This window comes from Anomaloglossus baeobatrachus, unplaced genomic scaffold (genome assembly GCF_048569485.1).
Source record: "Anomaloglossus baeobatrachus isolate aAnoBae1 unplaced genomic scaffold, aAnoBae1.hap1 Scaffold_275, whole genome shotgun sequence".
NCBI classification, from domain to species: Eukaryota; Metazoa; Chordata; class Amphibia; order Anura; family Aromobatidae; genus Anomaloglossus; species Anomaloglossus baeobatrachus.
Window position 1 is genome coordinate 211371 of NW_027442244.1, and position 25529 is coordinate 236899.

The following is a 25529-nucleotide window of genomic DNA, read 5'->3' on the forward strand; positions in this document are numbered from 1 at the left end:
CTACAGAGCCCAAGGCTCGCCGGGGTCCCAAGCCAGCAAGCTCAGACTCACTCCAGGGTCGTCAGTCCTGGGGCACATTGCACCATAGCCCCCACACTTACTCAGTCTAATAGCCTCGATCCTGGTAGGGCCATGTTTTCCTCTAGATGAATATACTATACATCAAGAGTACTAGCAAGCGCAACCTTCCAGTGTGCATTGCATCTGCCGAGCCTCACAGATCCTACACTTGATCTTAGCCAAAAGGCCGAGAAGCGATAACCAGAATTGGTTTGGGCCTCGAGTGGCACCCTGGCCTATGCCGGACACATCTTAGGGAGAGAGAGCGAGAGGGAGACAAACCCACGCCTACAGAAGACATTTTGTCACCCAAGCCAACCCTTGAAAAGGCTGCTTTGCAGAGCAAAAACAAGAAGAATGGTGCGTTTTGCAGCCGCCGCCCCCCACTGCAATGAATCTGAATAACTCCTCCTTTAGGGCGCAAGCAACTCCCCTCCCCCTTGCAGTCTTTCCAATTCACGATACAAAAAGACGGACAGGACAGGTTGCCTGACTTTCCGTCACTGCCACCCTTTGCCATCCTTACCCGTAGAAAGCCCTTTCATCATCCCCAAACCCTAATCTTTTCCCTTTCCTTCCCAGCCCCCAAACCCTGCCCTCTGTACCCTTCTCACCACCCGCATCCCTTCTCCTGTCATCCCCCTACCACCCGGGAAAAAAAGAGCTTGCCCCCTCCTTACACTAGCCCACCCTCCCACCCAAAGAACAACTTCTGCTGCGCAGCTTGTTTTCTAGGCAGCAGCGCTATTGTGATGTCAGCGGGGGCATTGTGACAAGCCGCCAGTGTTCCGTCTCTTCATGTTGTGCACAGTTCAAACGGAAAATACATCAACAGGCAGACTACAGAAAAGCTTACTATCAAAGGTTAGAGGGGGGCTTTCTCAGAGGGCTTTTTACAGTTTTTCTATTCCCAATTAGCCGTTTAAGTGTACTTATTGAAAGTAGTAATTCTTTCATAGGCCGCCCTTTCTTAGTATTTGACGTTCCTTATATTGCGGTATGAGGCTTCGCAGTAGGTTGCAAACATTCATCACCCATGACTGTCCCCAATTGAGCTCAGAAGCTCAATGTCTATCATGACCTCTCTTTTAGAATGTCCAAGAGCAAGCAAACTATTCCTCCAGGAGAGGGCGCCAACAGACTACTAAAGAGATCATCATTACTCAAAGAAAACCCCAAAAACCAATGCATGATAGGAATAAACAGGTAACTTTCTTTGGAGTGGAAGCGGAGAGATCGCACCAGATGCCAATTCTAGATCTTATCACACCTGTGGTCACTGCAGCAGCATCAGCTGAATTCACTTTGTCCAAAAGGGATCTATTCCATTCAATTGCACATGATCTAGATTAGACTGACAACAAGATACTGCACGGGACATAGCAGAGTTGGTGAAGTTGAGTGGTGATGAGTTTGCTATTTGGATGAATAAAGCAAGTAAAAAGTGTGTTAGATAAAAATTCATTTCAATTCGCTAATCGGGCTAATATGAATCAGGTGAATCGAGTTCTGCTTTTGGAAACTGGGTTAAGAAGGGGTGCACCGTTCCTGGAGGTACTGCAATACCAGGTCAATGCGTGGAGTGGACAGAGCAAGCTCTTTTTCCATCTCCCTGTTCTAAAAATCCATTTAATATATGGTCCCCAGATAGGGGACGTATCAGATATTAAACTGATAAGAACAGATTTTTGATTTAATGAAGCTTTCCAAAGCACCACAAAAAATGCATGACCGAAGTCACACCAAAAACAGTGCAAAGGCTAGGATTCGTGTGGACCCCACCGTGAGGAGAGGGTCCCCAAAAATCAACCCTGTCCCTCCGAGCCAGAAGGCCACAGCAAGGGTCAGGGATCTTCGGTGCTCCCCCAAGCCGAAGCCTGGTTGAGCCTTGTCGTTGCTCCCAGCGTCCACCCAGGCATCTTACCCAAGTGGAGTAGAGAGCTACTAGTTGTTGGTTTCGCAGCCGAAACTGCCCGGACCGTCAACCGGTGTTGGTTTCTCAGCCCAAGGCTAACCGGACCTCCAACCGGGTGTTGGTTTCTCAGCCGAAGCTGACCCAGACCTCCAACCGGGTGTTGGTTTCTCAGCCGAAGCTGACCCGGACCTCCAACCGGGTGTTAGTTTCTCAGCCCAAAGCTGACCAGACCTCCGACCGGGATTATAAAAATTTCCCTTCCTAGCCAGAAGGCCTGGATAGGGTAATATGCTCAAAAAGTATGAAAAGGCAAGGTACCGTGTGCTACAGAGCCCAAGGCTTGCCGGGGTCCCAAGCCAGCAAGCTCAGACTCACTCCAGGGTCGTCAGTCCTGGGGCACGTTGTACCATAGCCCCCCATCCTTACTCAGTCTAATAGCCTCGATCCTGGTAGGGCCATGTTTTCCACTAGATGAATATACTATCCACCCAGAGTACTAGCAAGCGCAACCTTCCAGTGTGCATTGAATCATTGTACTAAGGTGGCCTGGAGCTTAAACCACCTCTTCGAACAACACTACACTTGATCTTAGCCAAAAGGCCGAGAAGCGATAACCAGAATTGGTTTGGGCCTCGAGTGGCACCCTGGCCTATGCCGGACACATCTTAGGGAGAGAGAGCGAGAGGGAGACAAACCCACGCCTACAGAAGACATTTTGTCACCCAAGCCAACCCTTGAAAAGGCTGCTTTGCAGAGCAAAAACAAGAAGAATGGTGCGTTTTGCAGCCGCCGCCCCCCACTGCAATGAATCTGAATAACTCCTCCTTTAGGGCGCAAGCAACTCCCCTCCCCCTTGCAGTCTTTCCAATTCACGATACAAAAAGACGGACTGGACAGGTTGCCTGACTTTCCGTCACTGCCACCCTTTGCCATCCTTACCCGTAGAAAGCCCTTTCATCATCCCCAAACCCTAATCTTTTCCCTTTCCTTCCCAGCCCCCAAACCCTGCCCTCTGTACCCTTCTCACCACCCGCATCCCTTCTCCTGTCATCCCCCTACCACCCGGGAAAAAAAGAGCTTGCCCCCTCCTTACACTAGCCCACCCTCCCACCCAAAGAACAACTTCTGCTGCGCAGCTTGTTTTCTAGGCAGCAGCGCTATTGTGATGTCAGCGGGGGCATTGTGACAAGCCGCCAGTGTTCCGTCTCTTCATGTTGTGCACAGTTCAAACGGAAAATACATCAACAGGCAGACTACAGAAAAGCTTACTATCAAAGGTTAGAGGGGGGCTTTCTCAGAGGGCTTTTTACAGTTTTTCTATTCCCAATTAGCCGTTTAAGTGTACTTATTGAAAGTAGTAATTCTTTCATAGGCCGCCCTTTCTTAGTATTTGACGTTCCTTATATTGCGGTATGAGGCTTCGCAGTAGGTTGCAAACATTCATCACCCATGACTGTCCCCAATTGAGCTCAGAAGCTCAATGTCTATCATGACCTCTCTTTTAGAATGTCCAAGAGCAAGCAAACTATTCCTCCAGGAGAGGGCGCCAACAGACTACTAAAGAGATCATCATTACTCAAAGAAAACCCCAAAAACCAATGCATGATAGGAATAAACAGGTAACTTTCTTTGGAGTGGAAGCGGAGAGATCGCACCAGATGCCAATTCTAGATCTTATCACACCTGTGGTCACTGCAGCAGCATCAGCTGAATTCACTTTGTCCAAAAGGGATCTATTCCATTCAATTGCACATGATCTAGATTAGACTGACAACAAGATACTGCACGGGACATAGCAGAGTTGGTGAAGTTGAGTGGTGATGAGTTTGCTATTTGGATGAATAAAGCAAGTAAAAAGTGTGTTAGATAAAAATTCATTTCAATTCGCTAATCGGGCTAATATGAATCAGGTGAATCGAGTTCTGCTTTTGGAAACTGGGTTAAGAAGGGGTGCACCGTTCCTGGAGGTACTGCAATACCAGGTCAATGCGTGGAGTGGACAGAGCAAGCTCTTTTTCCATCTCCCTGTTCTAAAAATCCATTTAATATATGGTCCCCAGATAGGGGACGTATCAGATATTAAACTGATAAGAACAGATACTACACTTGATCTTAGCCAAAAGGCCGAGAAGCGATAACCAGAATTGGTTTGGGCCTCGAGTGGCACCCTGGCCTATGCCGGACACATCTTAGGGAGAGAGAGCGAGAGGGAGACAAACCCACGCCTACAGAAGACATTTTGTCACCCAAGCCAACCCTTGAAAAGGCTGCTTTGCAGAGCAAAAACAAGAAGAATGGTGCGTTTTGCAGCCGCCGCCCCCCACTGCAATGAATCTGAATAACTCCTCCTTTAGGGCGCAAGCAACTCCCCTCCCCCTTGCAGTCTTTCCAATTCACGATACAAAAAGACGGACAGGACAGGTTGCCTGACTTTCCGTCACTGCCACCCTTTGCCATCCTTACCCGTAGAAAGCCCTTTCATCATCCCCAAACCCTAATCTTTTCCCTTTCCTTCCCAGCCCCCAAACCCTGCCCTCTGTACCCTTCTCACCACCCGCATCCCTTCTCCTGTCATCCCCCTACCACCCGGGAAAAAAAGAGCTTGCCCCCTCCTTACACTAGCCCACCCTCCCACCCAAAGAACAACTTCTGCTGCGCAGCTTGTTTTCTAGGCAGCAGCGCTATTGTGATGTCAGCGGGGGCATTGTGACAAGCCGCCAGTGTTCCGTCTCTTCATGTTGTGCACAGTTCAAACGGAAAATACATCAACAGGCAGACTACAGAAAAGCTTACTATCAAAGGTTAGAGGGGGGCTTTCTCAGAGGGCTTTTTACAGTTTTTCTATTCCCAATTAGCCGTTTAAGTGTACTTATTGAAAGTAGTAATTCTTTCATAGGCCGCCCTTTCTTAGTATTTGACGTTCCTTATATTGCGGTATGAGGCTTCGCAGTAGGTTGCAAACATTCATCACCCATGACTGTCCCCAATTGAGCTCAGAAGCTCAATGTCTATCATGACCTCTCTTTTAGAATGTCCAAGAGCAAGCAAACTATTCCTCCAGGAGAGGGCGCCAACAGACTACTAAAGAGATCATCATTACTCAAAGAAAACCCCAAAAACCAATGCATGATAGGAATAAACAGGTAACTTTCTTTGGAGTGGAAGCGGAGAGATCGCACCAGATGCCAATTCTAGATCTTATCACACCTGTGGTCACTGCAGCAGCATCAGCTGAATTCACTTTGTCCAAAAGGGATCTATTCCATTCAATTGCACATGATCTAGATTAGACTGACAACAAGATACTGCACGGGACATAGCAGAGTTGGTGAAGTTGAGTGGTGATGAGTTTGCTATTTGGATGAATAAAGCAAGTAAAAAGTGTGTTAGATAAAAATTCATTTCAATTCGCTAATCGGGCTAATATGAATCAGGTGAATCGAGTTCTGCTTTTGGAAACTGGGTTAAGAAGGGGTGCACCGTTCCTGGAGGTACTGCAATACCAGGTCAATGCGTGGAGTGGACAGAGCAAGCTCTTTTTCCATCTCCCTGTTCTAAAAATCCATTTAATATATGGTCCCCAGATAGGGGACGTATCAGATATTAAACTGATAAGAACAGATTTGATTTAATGAAGCTTTCCAAAGCACCGCAAAAATGCATGACCGAAGTCACACCAAAAACAGTGCAAAGGCTAGGATTCGTGTGGACCCCTCCGTGAGAAGAGGATCCCCAAAAATCAACCCCGTCCCTCCGAGCCAGAAGGCCACAGCGAGGGTCAGGGATCTTCGGTGCTCCCCCAAGCCGAAGCCTGGTTGAGCCTTGTTGTTGCTCCCAGCGTCCACCGAGGCATCTTACCCAAGTGGAGTAGGGAGCTACTAGTCGTTGGTTTCGCAGCCGAGACTGCCCGGACCGTCAACCGGTGTTGGTTTCTCAGCCCAAGGCTGACCGGACCTCCAACCGGGTGTTGGTTTCTCAGCCCAAGGCTGACCGGACCTCCAACCGGGTGTTGGTTTCTCAGCCCAAAGCTGACCGGACCTCCGACCGGGTGTTAGTTTCTCAGCCCAAAGCTGACCAGACCTCCGACCGGGATTATAAAAATTTCCCTTCCTAGCCAGAAGGCCTGGATAGGGTAATATGCTCAAAAAGTATGAAAAGGCAAGGTACCGTGTGCTACAGAGCCCAAGGCTTGCCGGGGTCCCAAGCCAGCAAGCTCAGACTCACTCCAGGGTCGTCAGTCCTGGGGCACGTTGTACCATAGCCCCCCATCCTTACTCAGTCTAATAGCCTCGATCCTGGTAGGGCCATGTTTTCCACTAGATGAATATACTATCCACCCAGAGTACTAGCAAGCGCAACCTTCCAGTGTGCATTGAATCATTGTACTAAGGTGGCCTGGAGCTTAAACCACCTCTTCGAACAACACTACACTTGATCTTAGCCAAAAGGCCGAGAAGCGATAACCAGAATTGGTTTGGGCCTCGAGTGGCACCCTGGCCTATGCCGGACACATCTTAGGGAGAGAGAGCGAGAGGGAGACAAACCCACGCCTACAGAAGACATTTTGTCACCCAAGCCAACCCTTGAAAAGGCTGCTTTGCAGAGCAAAAACAAGAAGAATGGTGCGTTTTGCAGCCGCCGCCCCCCACTGCAATGAATCTGAATAACTCCTCCTTTAGGGCGCAAGCAACTCCCCTCCCCCTTGCAGTCTTTCCAATTCACGATACAAAAAGACGGACTGGACAGGTTGCCTGACTTTCCGTCACTGCCACCCTTTGCCATCCTTACCCGTAGAAAGCCCTTTCATCATCCCCAAACCCTAATCTTTTCCCTTTCCTTCCCAGCCCCCAAACCCTGCCCTCTGTACCCTTCTCACCACCCGCATCCCTTCTCCTGTCATCCCCCTACCACCCGGGAAAAAAAGAGCTTGCCCCCTCCTTACACTAGCCCACCCTCCCACCCAAAGAACAACTTCTGCTGCGCAGCTTGTTTTCTAGGCAGCAGCGCTATTGTGATGTCAGCGGGGGCATTGTGACAAGCCGCCAGTGTTCCGTCTCTTCATGTTGTGCACAGTTCAAACGGAAAATACATCAACAGGCAGACTACAGAAAAGCTTACTATCAAAGGTTAGAGGGGGGCTTTCTCAGAGGGCTTTTTACAGTTTTTCTATTCCCAATTAGCCGTTTAAGTGTACTTATTGAAAGTAGTAATTCTTTCATAGGCCGCCCTTTCTTAGTATTTGACGTTCCTTATATTGCGGTATGAGGCTTCGCAGTAGGTTGCAAACATTCATCACCCATGACTGTCCCCAATTGAGCTCAGAAGCTCAATGTCTATCATGACCTCTCTTTTAGAATGTCCAAGAGCAAGCAAACTATTCCTCCAGGAGAGGGCGCCAACAGACTACTAAAGAGATCATCATTACTCAAAGAAAACCCCAAAAACCAATGCATGATAGGAATAAACAGGTAACTTTCTTTGGAGTGGAAGCGGAGAGATCGCACCAGATGCCAATTCTAGATCTTATCACACCTGTGGTCACTGCAGCAGCATCAGCTGAATTCACTTTGTCCAAAAGGGATCTATTCCATTCAATTGCACATGATCTAGATTAGACTGACAACAAGATACTGCACGGGACATAGCAGAGTTGGTGAAGTTGAGTGGTGATGAGTTTGCTATTTGGATGAATAAAGCAAGTAAAAAGTGTGTTAGATAAAAATTCATTTCAATTCGCTAATCGGGCTAATATGAATCAGGTGAATCGAGTTCTGCTTTTGGAAACTGGGTTAAGAAGGGGTGCACCGTTCCTGGAGGTACTGCAATACCAGGTCAATGCGTGGAGTGGACAGAGCAAGCTCTTTTTCCATCTCCCTGTTCTAAAAATCCATTTAATATATGGTCCCCAGATAGGGGACGTATCAGATATTAAACTGATAAGAACAGATACTACACTTGATCTTAGCCAAAAGGCCGAGAAGCGATAACCAGAATTGGTTTGGGCCTCGAGTGGCACCCTGGCCTATGCCGGACACATCTTAGGGAGAGAGAGCGAGAGGGAGACAAACCCACGCCTACAGAAGACATTTTGTCACCCAAGCCAACCCTTGAAAAGGCTGCTTTGCAGAGCAAAAACAAGAAGAATGGTGCGTTTTGCAGCCGCCGCCCCCCACTGCAATGAATCTGAATAACTCCTCCTTTAGGGCGCAAGCAACTCCCCTCCCCCTTGCAGTCTTTCCAATTCACGATACAAAAAGACGGACAGGACAGGTTGCCTGACTTTCCGTCACTGCCACCCTTTGCCATCCTTACCCGTAGAAAGCCCTTTCATCATCCCCAAACCCTAATCTTTTCCCTTTCCTTCCCAGCCCCCAAACCCTGCCCTCTGTACCCTTCTCACCACCCGCATCCCTTCTCCTGTCATCCCCCTACCACCCGGGAAAAAAAGAGCTTGCCCCCTCCTTACACTAGCCCACCCTCCCACCCAAAGAACAACTTCTGCTGCGCAGCTTGTTTTCTAGGCAGCAGCGCTATTGTGATGTCAGCGGGGGCATTGTGACAAGCCGCCAGTGTTCCGTCTCTTCATGTTGTGCACAGTTCAAACGGAAAATACATCAACAGGCAGACTACAGAAAAGCTTACTATCAAAGGTTAGAGGGGGGCTTTCTCAGAGGGCTTTTTACAGTTTTTCTATTCCCAATTAGCCGTTTAAGTGTACTTATTGAAAGTAGTAATTCTTTCATAGGCCGCCCTTTCTTAGTATTTGACGTTCCTTATATTGCGGTATGAGGCTTCGCAGTAGGTTGCAAACATTCATCACCCATGACTGTCCCCAATTGAGCTCAGAAGCTCAATGTCTATCATGACCTCTCTTTTAGAATGTCCAAGAGCAAGCAAACTATTCCTCCAGGAGAGGGCGCCAACAGACTACTAAAGAGATCATCATTACTCAAAGAAAACCCCAAAAACCAATGCATGATAGGAATAAACAGGTAACTTTCTTTGGAGTGGAAGCGGAGAGATCGCACCAGATGCCAATTCTAGATCTTATCACACCTGTGGTCACTGCAGCAGCATCAGCTGAATTCACTTTGTCCAAAAGGGATCTATTCCATTCAATTGCACATGATCTAGATTAGACTGACAACAAGATACTGCACGGGACATAGCAGAGTTGGTGAAGTTGAGTGGTGATGAGTTTGCTATTTGGATGAATAAAGCAAGTAAAAAGTGTGTTAGATAAAAATTCATTTCAATTCGCTAATCGGGCTAATATGAATCAGGTGAATCGAGTTCTGCTTTTGGAAACTGGGTTAAGAAGGGGTGCACCGTTCCTGGAGGTACTGCAATACCAGGTCAATGCGTGGAGTGGACAGAGCAAGCTCTTTTTCCATCTCCCTGTTCTAAAAATCCATTTAATATATGGTCCCCAGATAGGGGACGTATCAGATATTAAACTGATAAGAACAGATTTGATTTAATGAAGCTTTCCAAAGCACCGCAAAAATGCATGACCGAAGTCACACCAAAAACAGTGCAAAGGCTAGGATTCGTGTGGACCCCTCCGTGAGAAGAGGATCCCCAAAAATCAACCCCGTCCCTCCGAGCCAGAAGGCCACAGCGAGGGTCAGGGATCTTCGGTGCTCCCCCAAGCCGAAGCCTGGTTGAGCCTTGTTGTTGCTCCCAGCGTCCACCGAGGCATCTTACCCAAGTGGAGTAGGGAGCTACTAGTCGTTGGTTTCGCAGCCGAGACTGCCCGGACCGTCAACCGGTGTTGGTTTCTCAGCCCAAGGCTGACCGGACCTCCAACCGGGTGTTGGTTTCTCAGCCCAAGGCTGACCGGACCTCCAACCGGGTGTTGGTTTCTCAGCCCAAGGCTGACCGGACCTCCAACCGGGTGTTGGTTTCTCAGCCCAAGGCTAACCGGACCTCCAACCGGGTGTTGGTTTCTCAGCCCAAAGCTGACCGGACCTCCGACCGGGATTATAAAAATTTCCCTTCTTAGCCAGAAGGCCGGGATAGGGCAATATGCTTGGAAAGTATGAATAGGCAAGGCGCGGCGTGCGACAGAGTCTGAGGCTTACCAGGGTCCCAACCTAGCAAGTTCAAACTCCCTCCAGGGTGTCCATTCCTGGGGCACATTGCACCATAACCCCCACACTTACTCAGTCTAATAGCCTCGATCCTGGTAGGGCCATGGTTTCCTCTAGATGGATATACTATCCTCCCAAAGTACTAACAAGCGCAACCTTCCAGTGTGCATTGCATCATTGTACTAAGGTGGCCGGAGCCTTAAACCACCTTTTCGAACGATACTACACTTGATCTTAGCCAAAAGGCCGAGAAGCGATAACCAGAATTGGTTTGGGCCTCGAGTGGCACCCTGGCCTATGCCGGACACATCTTAGGGAGAGAGAGCGAGAGGGAGACAAACCCACGCCTACAGAAGACATTTTGTCACCCAAGCCAACCCTTGAAAAGGCTGCTTTGCAGAGCAAAAACAAGAAGAATGGTGCGTTTTGCAGCCGCCGCCCCCCACTGCAATGAATCTGAATAACTCCTCCTTTAGGGCGCAAGCAACTCCCCTCCCCCTTGCAGTCTTTCCAATTCACGATACAAAAAGACGGACAGGACAGGTTGCCTGACTTTCCGTCACTGCCACCCTTTGCCATCCTTACCCGTAGAAAGCCCTTTCATCATCCCCAAACCCTAATCTTTTCCCTTTCCTTCCCAGCCCCCAAACCCTGCCCTCTGTACCCTTCTCACCACCCGCATCCCTTCTCCTGTCATCCCCCTACCACCCGGGAAAAAAAGAGCTTGCCCCCTCCTTACACTAGCCCACCCTCCCACCCAAAGAACAACTTCTGCTGCGCAGCTTGTTTTCTAGGCAGCAGCGCTATTGTGATGTCAGCGGGGGCATTGTGACAAGCCGCCAGTGTTCCGTCTCTTCATGTTGTGCACAGTTCAAACGGAAAATACATCAACAGGCAGACTACAGAAAAGCTTACTATCAAAGGTTAGAGGGGGGCTTTCTCAGAGGGCTTTTTACAGTTTTTCTATTCCCAATTAGCCGTTTAAGTGTACTTATTGAAAGTAGTAATTCTTTCATAGGCCGCCCTTTCTTAGTATTTGACGTTCCTTATATTGCGGTATGAGGCTTCGCAGTAGGTTGCAAACATTCATCACCCATGACTGTCCCCAATTGAGCTCAGAAGCTCAATGTCTATCATGACCTCTCTTTTAGAATGTCCAAGAGCAAGCAAACTATTCCTCCAGGAGAGGGCGCCAACAGACTACTAAAGAGATCATCATTACTCAAAGAAAACCCCAAAAACCAATGCATGATAGGAATAAACAGGTAACTTTCTTTGGAGTGGAAGCGGAGAGATCGCACCAGATGCCAATTCTAGATCTTATCACACCTGTGGTCACTGCAGCAGCATCAGCTGAATTCACTTTGTCCAAAAGGGATCTATTCCATTCAATTGCACATGATCTAGATTAGACTGACAACAAGATACTGCACGGGACATAGCAGAGTTGGTGAAGTTGAGTGGTGATGAGTTTGCTATTTGGATGAATAAAGCAAGTAAAAAGTGTGTTAGATAAAAATTCATTTCAATTCGCTAATCGGGCTAATATGAATCAGGTGAATCAAGTTCTGCTTTTGGAAACTGGGTTAAGAAGGGGTGCACCGTTCCTGGAGGTACTGCAATACCAGGTCAATGCGTGGAGTGGACAGAGCAAGCTCTTTTTCCATCTCCCTGTTCTAAAAATCCATTTAATATATGGTCCCCAGATAGGGGACGTATCAGATATTAAACTGATAAGAACAGATACTACACTTGATCTTAGCCAAAAGGCCGAGAAGCGATAACCAGAATTGGTTTGGGCCTCGAGTGGCACCCTGGCCTATGCCGGACACATCTTAGGGAGAGAGAGCGAGAGGGAGACAAACCCACGCCTACAGAAGACATTTTGTCACCCAAGCCAACCCTTGAAAAGGCTGCTTTGCAGAGCAAAAACAAGAAGAATGGTGCGTTTTGCAGCCGCCGCCCCCCACTGCAATGAATCTGAATAACTCCTCCTTTAGGGCGCAAGCAACTCCCCTCCCCCTTGCAGTCTTTCCAATTCACGATACAAAAAGACGGACAGGACAGGTTGCCTGACTTTCCGTCACTGCCACCCTTTGCCATCCTTACCCGTAGAAAGCCCTTTCATCATCCCCAAACCCTAATCTTTTCCCTTTCCTTCCCAGCCCCCAAACCCTGCCCTCTGTACCCTTCTCACCACCCGCATCCCTTCTCCTGTCATCCCCCTACCACCCGGGAAAAAAAGAGCTTGCCCCCTCCTTACACTAGCCCACCCTCCCACCCAAAGAACAACTTCTGCTGCGCAGCTTGTTTTCTAGGCAGCAGCGCTATTGTGATGTCAGCGGGGGCATTGTGACAAGCCGCCAGTGTTCCGTCTCTTCATGTTGTGCACAGTTCAAACGGAAAATACATCAACAGGCAGACTACAGAAAAGCTTACTATCAAAGGTTAGAGGGGGGCTTTCTCAGAGGGCTTTTTACAGTTTTTCTATTCCCAATTAGCCGTTTAAGTGTACTTATTGAAAGTAGTAATTCTTTCATAGGCCGCCCTTTCTTAGTATTTGACGTTCCTTATATTGCGGTATGAGGCTTCGCAGTAGGTTGCAAACATTCATCACCCATGACTGTCCCCAATTGAGCTCAGAAGCTCAATGTCTATCATGACCTCTCTTTTAGAATGTCCAAGAGCAAGCAAACTATTCCTCCAGGAGAGGGCGCCAACAGACTACTAAAGAGATCATCATTACTCAAAGAAAACCCCAAAAACCAATGCATGATAGGAATAAACAGGTAACTTTCTTTGGAGTGGAAGCGGAGAGATCGCACCAGATGCCAATTCTAGATCTTATCACACCTGTGGTCACTGCAGCAGCATCAGCTGAATTCACTTTGTCCAAAAGGGATCTATTCCATTCAATTGCACATGATCTAGATTAGACTGACAACAAGATACTGCACGGGACATAGCAGAGTTGGTGAAGTTGAGTGGTGATGAGTTTGCTATTTGGATGAATAAAGCAAGTAAAAAGTGTGTTAGATAAAAATTCATTTCAATTCGCTAATCGGGCTAATATGAATCAGGTGAATCGAGTTCTGCTTTTGGAAACTGGGTTAAGAAGGGGTGCACCGTTCCTGGAGGTACTGCAATACCAGGTCAATGCGTGGAGTGGACAGAGCAAGCTCTTTTTCCATCTCCCTGTTCTAAAAATCCATTTAATATATGGTCCCCAGATAGGGGACGTATCAGATATTAAACTGATAAGAACAGATACTACACTTGATCTTAGCCAAAAGGCCGAGAAGCGATAACCAGAATTGGTTTGGGCCTCGAGTGGCACCCTGGCCTATGCCGGACACATCTTAGGGAGAGAGAGCGAGAGGGAGACAAACCCACGCCTACAGAAGACATTTTGTCACCCAAGCCAACCCTTGAAAAGGCTGCTTTGCAGAGCAAAAACAAGAAGAATGGTGCGTTTTGCAGCCGCCGCCCCCCACTGCAATGAATCTGAATAACTCCTCCTTTAGGGCGCAAGCAACTCCCCTCCCCCTTGCAGTCTTTCCAATTCACGATACAAAAAGACGGACAGGACAGGTTGCCTGACTTTCCGTCACTGCCACCCTTTGCCATCCTTACCCGTAGAAAGCCCTTTCATCATCCCCAAACCCTAATCTTTTCCCTTTCCTTCCCAGCCCCCAAACCCTGCCCTCTGTACCCTTCTCACCACCCGCATCCCTTCTCCTGTCATCCCCCTACCACCCGGGAAAAAAAGAGCTTGCCCCCTCCTTACACTAGCCCACCCTCCCACCCAAAGAACAACTTCTGCTGCGCAGCTTGTTTTCTAGGCAGCAGCGCTATTGTGATGTCAGCGGGGGCATTGTGACAAGCCGCCAGTGTTCCGTCTCTTCATGTTGTGCACAGTTCAAACGGAAAATACATCAACAGGCAGACTACAGAAAAGCTTACTATCAAAGGTTAGAGGGGGGCTTTCTCAGAGGGCTTTTTACAGTTTTTCTATTCCCAATTAGCCGTTTAAGTGTACTTATTGAAAGTAGTAATTCTTTCATAGGCCGCCCTTTCTTAGTATTTGACGTTCCTTATATTGCGGTATGAGGCTTCGCAGTAGGTTGCAAACATTCATCACCCATGACTGTCCCCAATTGAGCTCAGAAGCTCAATGTCTATCATGACCTCTCTTTTAGAATGTCCAAGAGCAAGCAAACTATTCCTCCAGGAGAGGGCGCCAACAGACTACTAAAGAGATCATCATTACTCAAAGAAAACCCCAAAAACCAATGCATGATAGGAATAAACAGGTAACTTTCTTTGGAGTGGAAGCGGAGAGATCGCACCAGATGCCAATTCTAGATCTTATCACACCTGTGGTCACTGCAGCAGCATCAGCTGAATTCACTTTGTCCAAAAGGGATCTATTCCATTCAATTGCACATGATCTAGATTAGACTGACAACAAGATACTGCACGGGACATAGCAGAGTTGGTGAAGTTGAGTGGTGATGAGTTTGCTATTTGGATGAATAAAGCAAGTAAAAAGTGTGTTAGATAAAAATTCATTTCAATTCGCTAATCGGGCTAATATGAATCAGGTGAATCGAGTTCTGCTTTTGGAAACTGGGTTAAGAAGGGGTGCACCGTTCCTGGAGGTACTGCAATACCAGGTCAATGCGTGGAGTGGACAGAGCAAGCTCTTTTTCCATCTCCCTGTTCTAAAAATCCATTTAATATATGGTCCCCAGATAGGGGACGTATCAGATATTAAACTGATAAGAACAGATTTGATTTAATGAAGCTTTCCAAAGCACCGCAAAAATGCATGACCGAAGTCACACCAAAAACAGTGCAAAGGCTAGGATTCGTGTGGACCCCTCCGTGAGAAGAGGATCCCCAAAAATCAACCCCGTCCCTCCGAGCCAGAAGGCCACAGCGAGGGTCAGGGATCTTCGGTGCTCCCCCAAGCCGAAGCCTGGTTGAGCCTTGTTGTTGCTCCCAGCGTCCACCGAGGCATCTTACCCAAGTGGAGTAGGGAGCTACTAGTCGTTGGTTTCGCAGCCGAGACTGCCCGGACCGTCAACCGGTGTTGGTTTCTCAGCCCAAGGCTGACCGGACCTCCAACCGGGTGTTGGTTTCTCAGCCCAAGGCTGACCGGACCTCCAACCGGGTGTTGGTTTCTCAGCCCAAGGCTGACCGGACCTCCAACCGGGTGTTGGTTTCTCAGCCCAAGGCTAACCGGACCTCCAACCGGGTGTTGGTTTCTCAGCCCAAAGCTGACCGGACCTCCGACCGGGATTATAAAAATTTCCCTTCTTAGCCAGAAGGCCGGGATAGGGCAATATGCTTGGAAAGTATGAATAGGCAAGGCGCGGCGTGCGACAGAGTCTGAGGCTTACCAGGGTCCCAACCTAGCAAGTTCAAACTCCCTCCAGGGTGTCCATTCCTGGGGCACATTGCACCATAACCCCCACACTTACTCAGTCTAATAGCCTCGATCCTGGTAGGGCCATGGTTTCCTCTAGATGGATATACTATCCTCCCAAAGTACTAACAAGCGCAACCTTCCAGTGTGCATTGCATCATTGTACTAAGGTGGCCGGAGCCTTAAACCACCTTTTCGAACGATACTACACTTGATCTTAGCCAAAAGGCCGAGAAGCGATAACCAGAATTGGTTTGGGCCTCGAGTGGCACCCTGGCCTATGCCGGACACATCTTAGGGAGAGAGAGCGAGAGGGAGACAAACCCACGCCTACAGAAGACATTTTGTCACCCAAGCCAACCCTTGAAAAGGCTGCTTTGCAGAGCAAAAACAAGAAGAATGGTGCGTTTTGCAGCCGCCGCCCCCCACTGCAATGAATCTGAATAACTCCTCCTTTAGGGCGCAAGCAACTCCCCTCCCCCTTGCAGTCTTTCCAATTCACGATACAAAAAGACGGACAGGACAGGTTGCCTGACTTTCCGTCACTGCCACCCTTTGCCATCCTTACCCGTAGAAAGCCCTTTCATCATCCCCAAACCCTAATCTTTTCCCTTTCCTTCCCAGCCCCCAAACCCTGCCCTCTGTACCCTTCTCACCACCCGCATCCCTTCTCCTGTCATCCCCCTACCACCCGGGAAAAAAAGAGCTTGCCCCCTCCTTACACTAGCCCACCCTCCCACCCAAAGAACAACTTCTGCTGCGCAGCTTGTTTTCTAGGCAGCAGCGCTATTGTGATGTCAGCGGGGGCATTGTGACAAGCCGCCAGTGTTCCGTCTCTTCATGTTGTGCACAGTTCAAACGGAAAATACATCAACAGGCAGACTACAGAAAAGCTTACTATCAAAGGTTAGAGGGGGGCTTTCTCAGAGGGCTTTTTACAGTTTTTCTATTCCCAATTAGCCGTTTAAGTGTACTTATTGAAAGTAGTAATTCTTTCATAGGCCGCCCTTTCTTAGTATTTGACGTTCCTTATATTGCGGTATGAGGCTTCGCAGTAGGTTGCAAACATTCATCACCCATGACTGTCCCCAATTGAGCTCAGAAGCTCAATGTCTATCATGACCTCTCTTTTAGAATGTCCAAGAGCAAGCAAACTATTCCTCCAGGAGAGGGCGCCAACAGACTACTAAAGAGATCATCATTACTCAAAGAAAACCCCAAAAACCAATGCATGATAGGAATAAACAGGTAACTTTCTTTGGAGTGGAAGCGGAGAGATCGCACCAGATGCCAATTCTAGATCTTATCACACCTGTGGTCACTGCAGCAGCATCAGCTGAATTCACTTTGTCCAAAAGGGATCTATTCCATTCAATTGCACATGATCTAGATTAGACTGACAACAAGATACTGCACGGGACATAGCAGAGTTGGTGAAGTTGAGTGGTGATGAGTTTGCTATTTGGATGAATAAAGCAAGTAAAAAGTGTGTTAGATAAAAATTCATTTCAATTCGCTAATCGGGCTAATATGAATCAGGTGAATCGAGTTCTGCTTTTGGAAACTGGGTTAAGAAGGGGTGCACCGTTCCTGGAGGTACTGCAATACCAGGTCAATGCGTGGAGTGGACAGAGCAAGCTCTTTTTCCATCTCCCTGTTCTAAAAATCCATTTAATATATGGTCCCCAGATAGGGGACGTATCAGATATTAAACTGATAAGAACAGATACTACACTTGATCTTAGCCAAAAGGCCGAGAAGCGATAACCAGAATTGGTTTGGGCCTCGAGTGGCACCCTGGCCTATGCCGGACACATCTTAGGGAGAGAGAGCGAGAGGGAGACAAACCCACGCCTACAGAAGACATTTTGTCACCCAAGCCAACCCTTGAAAAGGCTGCTTTGCAGAGCAAAAACAAGAAGAATGGTGCGTTTTGCAGCCGCCGCCCCCCACTGCAATGAATCTGAATAACTCCTCCTTTAGGGCGCAAGCAACTCCCCTCCCCCTTGCAGTCTTTCCAATTCACGATACAAAAAGACGGACAGGACAGGTTGCCTGACTTTCCGTCACTGCCACCCTTTGCCATCCTTACCCGTAGAAAGCCCTTTCATCATCCCCAAACCCTAATCTTTTCCCTTTCCTTCCCAGCCCCCAAACCCTGCCCTCTGTACCCTTCTCACCACCCGCATCCCTTCTCCTGTCATCCCCCTACCACCCGGGAAAAAAAGAGCTTGCCCCCTCCTTACACTAGCCCACCCTCCCACCCAAAGAACAACTTCTGCTGCGCAGCTTGTTTTCTAGGCAGCAGCGCTATTGTGATGTCAGCGGGGGCATTGTGACAAGCCGCCAGTGTTCCGTCTCTTCATGTTGTGCACAGTTCAAACGGAAAATACATCAACAGGCAGACTACAGAAAAGCTTACTATCAAAGGTTAGAGGGGGGCTTTCTCAGAGGGCTTTTTACAGTTTTTCTATTCCCAATTAGCCGTTTAAGTGTACTTATTGAAAGTAGTAATTCTTTCATAGGCCGCCCTTTCTTAGTATTTGACGTTCCTTATATTGCGGTATGAGGCTTCGCAGTAGGTTGCAAACATTCATCACCCATGACTGTCCCCAATTGAGCTCAGAAGCTCAATGTCTATCATGACCTCTCTTTTAGAATGTCCAAGAGCAAGCAAACTATTCCTCCAGGAGAGGGCGCCAACAGACTACTAAAGAGATCATCATTACTCAAAGAAAACCCCAAAAACCAATGCATGATAGGAATAAACAGGTAACTTTCTTTGGAGTGGAAGCGGAGAGATCGCACCAGATGCCAATTCTAGATCTTATCACACCTGTGGTCACTGCAGCAGCATCAGCTGAATTCACTTTGTCCAAAAGGGATCTATTCCATTCAATTGCACATGATCTAGATTAGACTGACAACAAGATACTGCACGGGACATAGCAGAGTTGGTGAAGTTGAGTCGTGATGAGTTTGCTATTTGGATGAATAAAGCAAGTAAAAAGTGTGTTAGATAAAAATTCATTTCAATTCGCTAATCGGGCTAATATGAATCAGGTGAATCGAGTTCTGCTTTTGGAAACTGGGTTAAGAAGGGGTGCACCGTTCCTGGAGGTACTGCAATACCAGGTCAATGCGTGGAGTGGACAGAGCAAGCTCTTTTTCCATCTCCCTGTTCTAAAAATCCATTTAATATATGGTCCCCAGATAGGGGACGTATCAGATATTAAACTGATAAGAACAGATACTACACTTGATCTTAGCCAAAAGGCCGAGAAGCGATAACCAGAATTGGTTTGGGCCTCGAGTGGCACCCTGGCCTATGCCGGACACATCTTAGGGAGAGAGAGCGAGAGGGAGACAAACCCACGCCTACAGAAGACATTTTGTCACCCAAGCCAACCCTTGAAAAGGCTGCTTTGCAGAGCAAAAACAAGAAGAATGGTGCGTTTTGCAGCCGCCGCCCCCCACTGCAATGAATCTGAATAACTCCTCCTTTAGGGCGCAAGCAACTCCCCTCCCCCTTGCAGTCTTTCCAATTCACGATACAAAAAGACGGACAGGACAGGTTGCCTGACTTTCCGTCACTGCCACCCTTTGCCATCCTTACCCGTAGAAAGCCCTTTCATCATCCCCAAACCCTAATCTTTTCCCTTTCCTTCCCAGCCCCCAAACCCTGCCCTCTGTACCCTTCTCACCACCCGCATCCCTTCTCCTGTCATCCCCCTACCACCCGGGAAAAAAAGAGCTTGCCCCCTCCTTACACTAGCCCACCCTCCCACCCAAAGAACAACTTCTGCTGCGCAGCTTGTTTTCTAGGCAGCAGCGCTATTGTGATGTCAGCGGGGGCATTGTGACAAGCCGCCAGTGTTCCGTCTCTTCATGTTGTGCACAGTTCAAACGGAAAATACATCAACAGGCAGACTACAGAAAAGCTTACTATCAAAGGTTAGAGGGGGGCTTTCTCAGAGGGCTTTTTACAGTTTTTCTATTCCCAATTAGCCGTTTAAGTGTACTTATTGAAAGTAGTAATTCTTTCATAGGCCGCCCTTTCTTAGTATTTGACGTTCCTTATATTGCGGTATGAGGCTTCGCAGTAGGTTGCAAACATTCATCACCCATGACTGTCCCCAATTGAGCTCAGAAGCTCAATGTCTATCATGACCTCTCTTTTAGAATGTCCAAGAGCAAGCAAACTATTCCTCCAGGAGAGGGCGCCAACAGACTACTAAAGAGATCATCATTACTCAAAGAAAACCCCAAAAACCAATGCATGATAGGAATAAACAGGTAACTTTCTTTGGAGTGGAAGCGGAGAGATCGCACCAGATGCCAATTCTAGATCTTATCACACCTGTGGTCACTGCAGCAGCATCAGCTGAATTCACTTTGTCCAAAAGGGATCTATTCCATTCAATTGCACATGATCTAGATTAGACTGACAACAAGATACTGCACGGGACATAGCAGAGTTGGTGAAGTTGAGTGGTGATGAGTTTGCTATTTGGATGAATAAAGCAAGTAAAAAGTGTGTTAGATAAAAATTCATTTCAATTCGCTAATCGGGCTAATATGAATCAGGTGAATCGAGTTCTGCTTTTGGAAACTGGGTTAAGAAGGGGTGCACCGTTCCTGGAGGTACTGCAATACCAGGTCAATGCGTGGAGTGGACAGAGCAAGCTCTTTTTCCATCTCCCTGTTCTAAAAATCCATTTAATATATGGTCCCCAGATAGGGGACGTATCAGATATTAAACTGATAAGAACAGATTTTTGATTTAATGAAGCTTTCCAAAGCACCGCAAAAATGCATGACCGAAGTCACACCAAAAACAGTGCAAAGGCTAGGATTCGTGTGGACCCCTCCGTGAGAAGAGGATCCCCAAAAATCAACCCCGTCCCTCCGAGCCAGAAGGCCACAGCGAGGGTCAGGGATCTTCGGTGCTCCCCCAAGCCGAAGCCTGGTTGAGCCTTGTTGTTGCTCCCAGCGTCCACCGAGGCATCTTACCCAAGTGGAGTAGGGAGCTACTAGTCGTTGGTTTCGCAGCCGAGACTGCCCGGACCGTCAACCGGTGTTGGTTTCTCAGCCCAAGGCTGACCGGACCTCCAACCGGGTGTTGGTTTCTCAGCCCAAGGCTGACCGGACCTCCACCTGGGTGTTGGTTTCTCAGCCCAAGGCTAACCGGACCTCCAACCGGGTGTTGGTTTCTCAGCCAAAGCTGACCCGGACCTCCAACCGGGTGTTGGTTTCTCAGCCCAAAGCTGACCGGACCTCCGACCGGGATTATAAAAATTTCCCTTCTTAGCCAGAAGGCCAGGATAGGGCAATATGCTTGGAAAGTATGAATAGGCAAGGCGCGGCGTGCGACAGAGTCTGAGGCTTACCAGGGTCCCAACCTAGCAAGTTCAGACTCCCTCCAGGGTGTCCATTCCTGGGGCACATTGCACCATAACCCCCACACTTACTCAGTCTAATAGCCTCAATCCTGGTAGGGCCATGGTTTCCTCTAGATGGATATACTATCCTCCCAAAGTACTAACAAGTGCAACCTTCCAGTGTGCATTGCATCATTGTACTAAGGTGGCCGGAGCCTTAAACCACCTTTTCGAACGATACTACACTTGATCTTAGCCAAAAGGCCGAGAAGCGATACTACACTTGATCTTAGCCAAAAGGCCGAGAAGCGATAACCAGAATTGGTTTGGGCCTCGAGTGGCACCCTGGCCTATGCCGGACACATCTTAGGGAGAGAGAGCGAGAGGGAGACAAACCCACGCCTACAGAAGACATTTTGTCACCCAAGCCAACCCTTGAAAAGGCTGCTTTGCAGAGCAAAAACAAGAAGAATGGTGCGTTTTGCAGCCGCCGCCCCCCACTGCAATGAATCTGAATAACTCCTCCTTTAGGGCGCAAGCAACTCCCCTCCCCCTTGCAGTCTTTCCAATTCACGATACAAAAAGACGGACAGGACAGGTTGCCTGACTTTCCGTCACTGCCACCCTTTGCCATCCTTACCCGTAGAAAGCCCTTTCATCATCCCCAAACCCTAATCTTTTCCCTTTCCTTCCCAGCCCCCAAACCCTGCCCTCTGTACCCTTCTCACCACCCGCATCCCTTCTCCTGTCATCCCCCTACCACCCGGGAAAAAAAGAGCTTGCCCCCTCCTTACACTAGCCCACCCTCCCACCCAAAGAACAACTTCTGCTGCGCAGCTTGTTTTCTAGGCAGCAGCGCTATTGTGATGTCAGCGGGGGCATTGTGACAAGCCGCCAGTGTTCCGTCTCTTCATGTTGTGCACAGTTCAAACGGAAAATACATCAACAGGCAGACTACAGAAAAGCTTACTATCAAAGGTTAGAGGGGGGCTTTCTCAGAGGGCTTTTTACAGTTTTTCTATTCCCAATTAGCCGTTTAAGTGTACTTATTGAAAGTAGTAATTCTTTCATAGGCCGCCCTTTCTTAGTATTTGACGTTCCTTATATTGCGGTATGAGGCTTCGCAGTAGGTTGCAAACATTCATCACCCATGACTGTCCCCAATTGAGCTCAGAAGCTCAATGTCTATCATGACCTCTCTTTTAGAATGTCCAAGAGCAAGCAAACTATTCCTCCAGGAGAGGGCGCCAACAGACTACTAAAGAGATCATCATTACTCAAAGAAAACCCCAAAAACCAATGCATGATAGGAATAAACAGGTAACTTTCTTTGGAGTGGAAGCGGAGAGATCGCACCAGATGCCAATTCTAGATCTTATCACACCTGTGGTCACTGCAGCAGCATCAGCTGAATTCACTTTGTCCAAAAGGGATCTATTCCATTCAATTGCACATGATCTAGATTAGACTGACAACAAGATACTGCACGGGACATAGCAGAGTTGGTGAAGTTGAGTGGTGATGAGTTTGCTATTTGGATGAATAAAGCAAGTAAAAAGTGTGTTAGATAAAAATTCATTTCAATTCGCTAATCGGGCTAATATGAATCAGGTGAATCGAGTTCTGCTTTTGGAAACTGGGTTAAGAAGGGGTGCACCGTTCCTGGAGGTACTGCAATACCAGGTCAATGCGTGGAGTGGACAGAGCAAGCTCTTTTTCCATCTCCCTGTTCTAAAAATCCATTTAATATATGGTCCCCAGATAGGGGACGTATCAGATATTAAACTGATAAGAACAGATACTACACTTGATCTTAGCCAAAAGGCCGAGAAGCGATAACCAGAATTGGTTTGGGCCTCGAGTGGCACCCTGGCCTATGCCGGACACATCTTAGGGAGAGAGAGCGAGAGGGAGACAAACCCACGCCTACAGAAGACATTTTGTCACCCAAGCCAACCCTTGAAAAGGCTGCTTTGCAGAGCAAAAACAAGAAGAATGGTGCGTTTTGCAGCCGCCGCCCCCCACTGCAATGAATCTGAATAACTCCTCCTTTAGGGCGCAAGCAACTCCCCTCCCCCTTGCAGTCTTTCCAATTCACGATACAAAAAGACGGACAGGACAGGTTGCCTGACTTTCCGTCACTGCCACCCTTTGCCATCCTTACCCGTAGAAAGCCCTTTCATCATCCCCAAACCCTAATCTTTTCCCTTTCCTTCCCAGCCCCCAAACCCTGCCCTCTGTACCCTTCTCACCACCCGCATCCCTTCTCCTGTCATCCCCCTACCACCCGGGAAAAAAAGAGCTTGCCCCCTCCTTACACTAGCCCACCCTCCCACCCAAAGAACAACTTCTGCTGCGCAGCTTGTTTTCTAGGCAGCAGCGCTATTGTGATGTCAGCGGGGGCATTGTGACAAGCCGCCAGTGTTCCGTCTCTTCATGTTGTGCACAGTTCAAACGGAAAATACATCAACAGGCAGACTACAGAAAAGCTTACTATCAAAGGTTAGAGGGGGGCTTTCTCAGAGGGCTTTTTACAGTTTTTCTATTCCCAATTAGCCGTTTAAGTGTACTTATTGAAAGTAGTAATTCTTTCATAGGCCGCCCTTTCTTAGTATTTGACGTTCCTTATATTGCGGTATGAGGCTTCGCAGTAGGTTGCAAACATTCATCACCCATGACTGTCCCCAATTGAGCTCAGAAGCTCAATGTCTATCATGACCTCTCTTTTAGAATGTCCAAGAGCAAGCAAACTATTCCTCCAGGAGAGGGCGCCAACAGACTACTAAAGAGATCATCATTACTCAAAGAAAACCCCAAAAACCAATGCATGATAGGAATAAACAGGTAACTTTCTTTGGAGTGGAAGCGGAGAGATCGCACCAGATGCCAATTCTAGATCTTATCACACCTGTGGTCACTGCAGCAGCATCAGCTGAATTCACTTTGTCCAAAAGGGATCTATTCCATTCAATTGCACATGATCTAGATTAGACTGACAACAAGATACTGCACGGGACATAGCAGAGTTGGTGAAGTTGAGTGGTGATGAGTTTGCTATTTGGATGAATAAAGCAAGTAAAAAGTGTGTTAGATAAAAATTCATTTCAATTCGCTAATCGGGCTAATATGAATCAGGTGAATCGAGTTCTGCTTTTGGAAACTGGGTTAAGAAGGGGTGCACCGTTCCTGGAGGTACTGCAATACCAGGTCAATGCGTGGAGTGGACAGAGCAAGCTCTTTTTCCATCTCCCTGTTCTAAAAATCCATTTAATATATGGTCCCCAGATAGGGGACGTATCAGATATTAAACTGATAAGAACAGATTTTTGATTTAATGAAGCTTTCCAAAGCACCGCAAAAATGCATGACCGAAGTCACACCAAAAACAGTGCAAAGGCTAGGATTCGTGTGGACCCCTCCGTGAGAAGAGGATCCCCAAAAATCAACCCCGTCCCTCCGAGCCAGAAGGCCACAGCGAGGGTCAGGGATCTTCGGTGCTCCCCCAAGCCGAAGCCTGGTTGAGCCTTGTTGTTGCTCCCAGCGTCCACCGAGGCATCTTACCCAAGTGGAGTAGGGAGCTACTAGTCGTTGGTTTCGCAGCCGAGACTGCCCGGACCGTCAACCGGTGTTGGTTTCTCAGCCCAAGGCTGACCGGACCTCCAACCGGGTGTTGGTTTCTCAGCCCAAGGCTGACCGGACCTCCAACCGGGTGTTGGTTTCTCAGCCCAAGGCTAACCGGACCTCCAACCGGGTGTTGGTTTCTCAGCCAAAGCTGACCCGGACCTCCAACCGGGTGTTGGTTTCTCAGCCCAAAGCTGACCGGACCTCCGACCGGGATTATAAAAATTTCCCTTCTTAGCCAGAAGGCCAGGATAGGGCAATATGCTTGGAAAGTATGAATAGGCAAGGCGCGGCGTGCGACAGAGTCTGAGGCTTACCAGGGTCCCAACCTAGCAAGTTCAGACTCCCTCCAGGGTGTCCATTCCTGGGGCACATTGCACCATAACCCCCACACTTACTCAGTCTAATAGCCTCAATCCTGGTAGGGCCATGGTTTCCTCTAGATGGATATACTATCCTCCCAAAGTACTAACAAGTGCAACCTTCCAGTGTGCATTGCATCATTGTACTAAGGTGGCCGGAGCCTTAAACCACCTTTTCGAACGATACTACACTTGATCTTAGCCAAAAGGCCGAGAAGCGATACTACACTTGATCTTAGCCAAAAGGCCGAGAAGCGATAACCAGAATTGGTTTGGGCCTCGAGTGGCACCCTGGCCTATGCCGGACACATCTTAGGGAGAGAGAGCGAGAGGGAGACAAACCCACGCCTACAGAAGACATTTTGTCACCCAAGCCAACCCTTGAAAAGGCTGCTTTGCAGAGCAAAAACAAGAAGAATGGTGCGTTTTGCAGCCGCCGCCCCCCACTGCAATGAATCTGAATAACTCCTCCTTTAGGGCGCAAGCAACTCCCCTCCCCCTTGCAGTCTTTCCAATTCACGATACAAAAAGACGGACAGGACAGGTTGCCTGACTTTCCGTCACTGCCACCCTTTGCCATCCTTACCCGTAGAAAGCCCTTTCATCATCCCCAAACCCTAATCTTTTCCCTTTCCTTCCCAGCCCCCAAACCCTGCCCTCTGTACC

General features: G+C 48.2%; 13 non-coding genes and 5 pseudogenes across 13 annotated transcripts; all 18 read right to left on the bottom strand.

Annotated features, from left to right (window-relative positions):
- Positions 1-132: 132 nt before the first annotated feature.
- Positions 133-259, bottom strand: LOC142265679 (U2 spliceosomal RNA; annotated as a pseudogene).
- Positions 260-1592: 1333 nt separating this feature from the next.
- LOC142265617 (U2 spliceosomal RNA) lies at positions 1593-1785 on the bottom strand. Its single transcript, XR_012731914.1, has one exon. It is a non-coding gene; the product is annotated as a U2 spliceosomal RNA (small nuclear RNA).
- A 2135-nt stretch (positions 1786-3920) lies between these two features.
- On the bottom strand, positions 3921-4111 carry LOC142265523 (U2 spliceosomal RNA). Its single transcript, XR_012731831.1, has one exon. It is a non-coding gene; the product is annotated as a U2 spliceosomal RNA (small nuclear RNA).
- A 1333-nt stretch (positions 4112-5444) lies between these two features.
- LOC142265644 (U2 spliceosomal RNA) lies at positions 5445-5638 on the bottom strand. The gene has a single exon (XR_012731935.1). It is a non-coding gene; the product is annotated as a U2 spliceosomal RNA (small nuclear RNA).
- A 2131-nt stretch (positions 5639-7769) lies between these two features.
- Positions 7770-7960, bottom strand: LOC142265525 (U2 spliceosomal RNA). Its single transcript, XR_012731833.1, has one exon. It is a non-coding gene; the product is annotated as a U2 spliceosomal RNA (small nuclear RNA).
- A 1333-nt stretch (positions 7961-9293) lies between these two features.
- Positions 9294-9487, bottom strand: LOC142265645 (U2 spliceosomal RNA). Its single transcript, XR_012731936.1, has one exon. It is a non-coding gene; the product is annotated as a U2 spliceosomal RNA (small nuclear RNA).
- Positions 9488-10184: 697 nt separating this feature from the next.
- Positions 10185-10326, bottom strand: LOC142265674 (U2 spliceosomal RNA; annotated as a pseudogene).
- Positions 10327-11659: 1333 nt separating this feature from the next.
- On the bottom strand, positions 11660-11850 carry LOC142265526 (U2 spliceosomal RNA). The gene has a single exon (XR_012731834.1). It is a non-coding gene; the product is annotated as a U2 spliceosomal RNA (small nuclear RNA).
- A 1333-nt stretch (positions 11851-13183) lies between these two features.
- LOC142265528 (U2 spliceosomal RNA) lies at positions 13184-13374 on the bottom strand. The gene has a single exon (XR_012731835.1). It is a non-coding gene; the product is annotated as a U2 spliceosomal RNA (small nuclear RNA).
- A 1333-nt stretch (positions 13375-14707) lies between these two features.
- LOC142265646 (U2 spliceosomal RNA) lies at positions 14708-14901 on the bottom strand. The gene has a single exon (XR_012731937.1). It is a non-coding gene; the product is annotated as a U2 spliceosomal RNA (small nuclear RNA).
- A 697-nt stretch (positions 14902-15598) lies between these two features.
- LOC142265675 (U2 spliceosomal RNA) lies at positions 15599-15740 on the bottom strand (annotated as a pseudogene).
- A 1333-nt stretch (positions 15741-17073) lies between these two features.
- LOC142265529 (U2 spliceosomal RNA) lies at positions 17074-17264 on the bottom strand. The gene has a single exon (XR_012731836.1). It is a non-coding gene; the product is annotated as a U2 spliceosomal RNA (small nuclear RNA).
- A 1333-nt stretch (positions 17265-18597) lies between these two features.
- LOC142265530 (U2 spliceosomal RNA) lies at positions 18598-18788 on the bottom strand. Its single transcript, XR_012731837.1, has one exon. It is a non-coding gene; the product is annotated as a U2 spliceosomal RNA (small nuclear RNA).
- Positions 18789-20121: 1333 nt separating this feature from the next.
- LOC142265641 (U2 spliceosomal RNA) lies at positions 20122-20317 on the bottom strand. The gene has a single exon (XR_012731932.1). It is a non-coding gene; the product is annotated as a U2 spliceosomal RNA (small nuclear RNA).
- A 718-nt stretch (positions 20318-21035) lies between these two features.
- Positions 21036-21193, bottom strand: LOC142265661 (U2 spliceosomal RNA; annotated as a pseudogene).
- A 1333-nt stretch (positions 21194-22526) lies between these two features.
- LOC142265531 (U2 spliceosomal RNA) lies at positions 22527-22717 on the bottom strand. The gene has a single exon (XR_012731838.1). It is a non-coding gene; the product is annotated as a U2 spliceosomal RNA (small nuclear RNA).
- Positions 22718-24050: 1333 nt separating this feature from the next.
- LOC142265642 (U2 spliceosomal RNA) lies at positions 24051-24246 on the bottom strand. Its single transcript, XR_012731933.1, has one exon. It is a non-coding gene; the product is annotated as a U2 spliceosomal RNA (small nuclear RNA).
- A 718-nt stretch (positions 24247-24964) lies between these two features.
- LOC142265662 (U2 spliceosomal RNA) lies at positions 24965-25122 on the bottom strand (annotated as a pseudogene).
- Between the last annotated feature and the right edge of the window lie 407 nt (positions 25123-25529).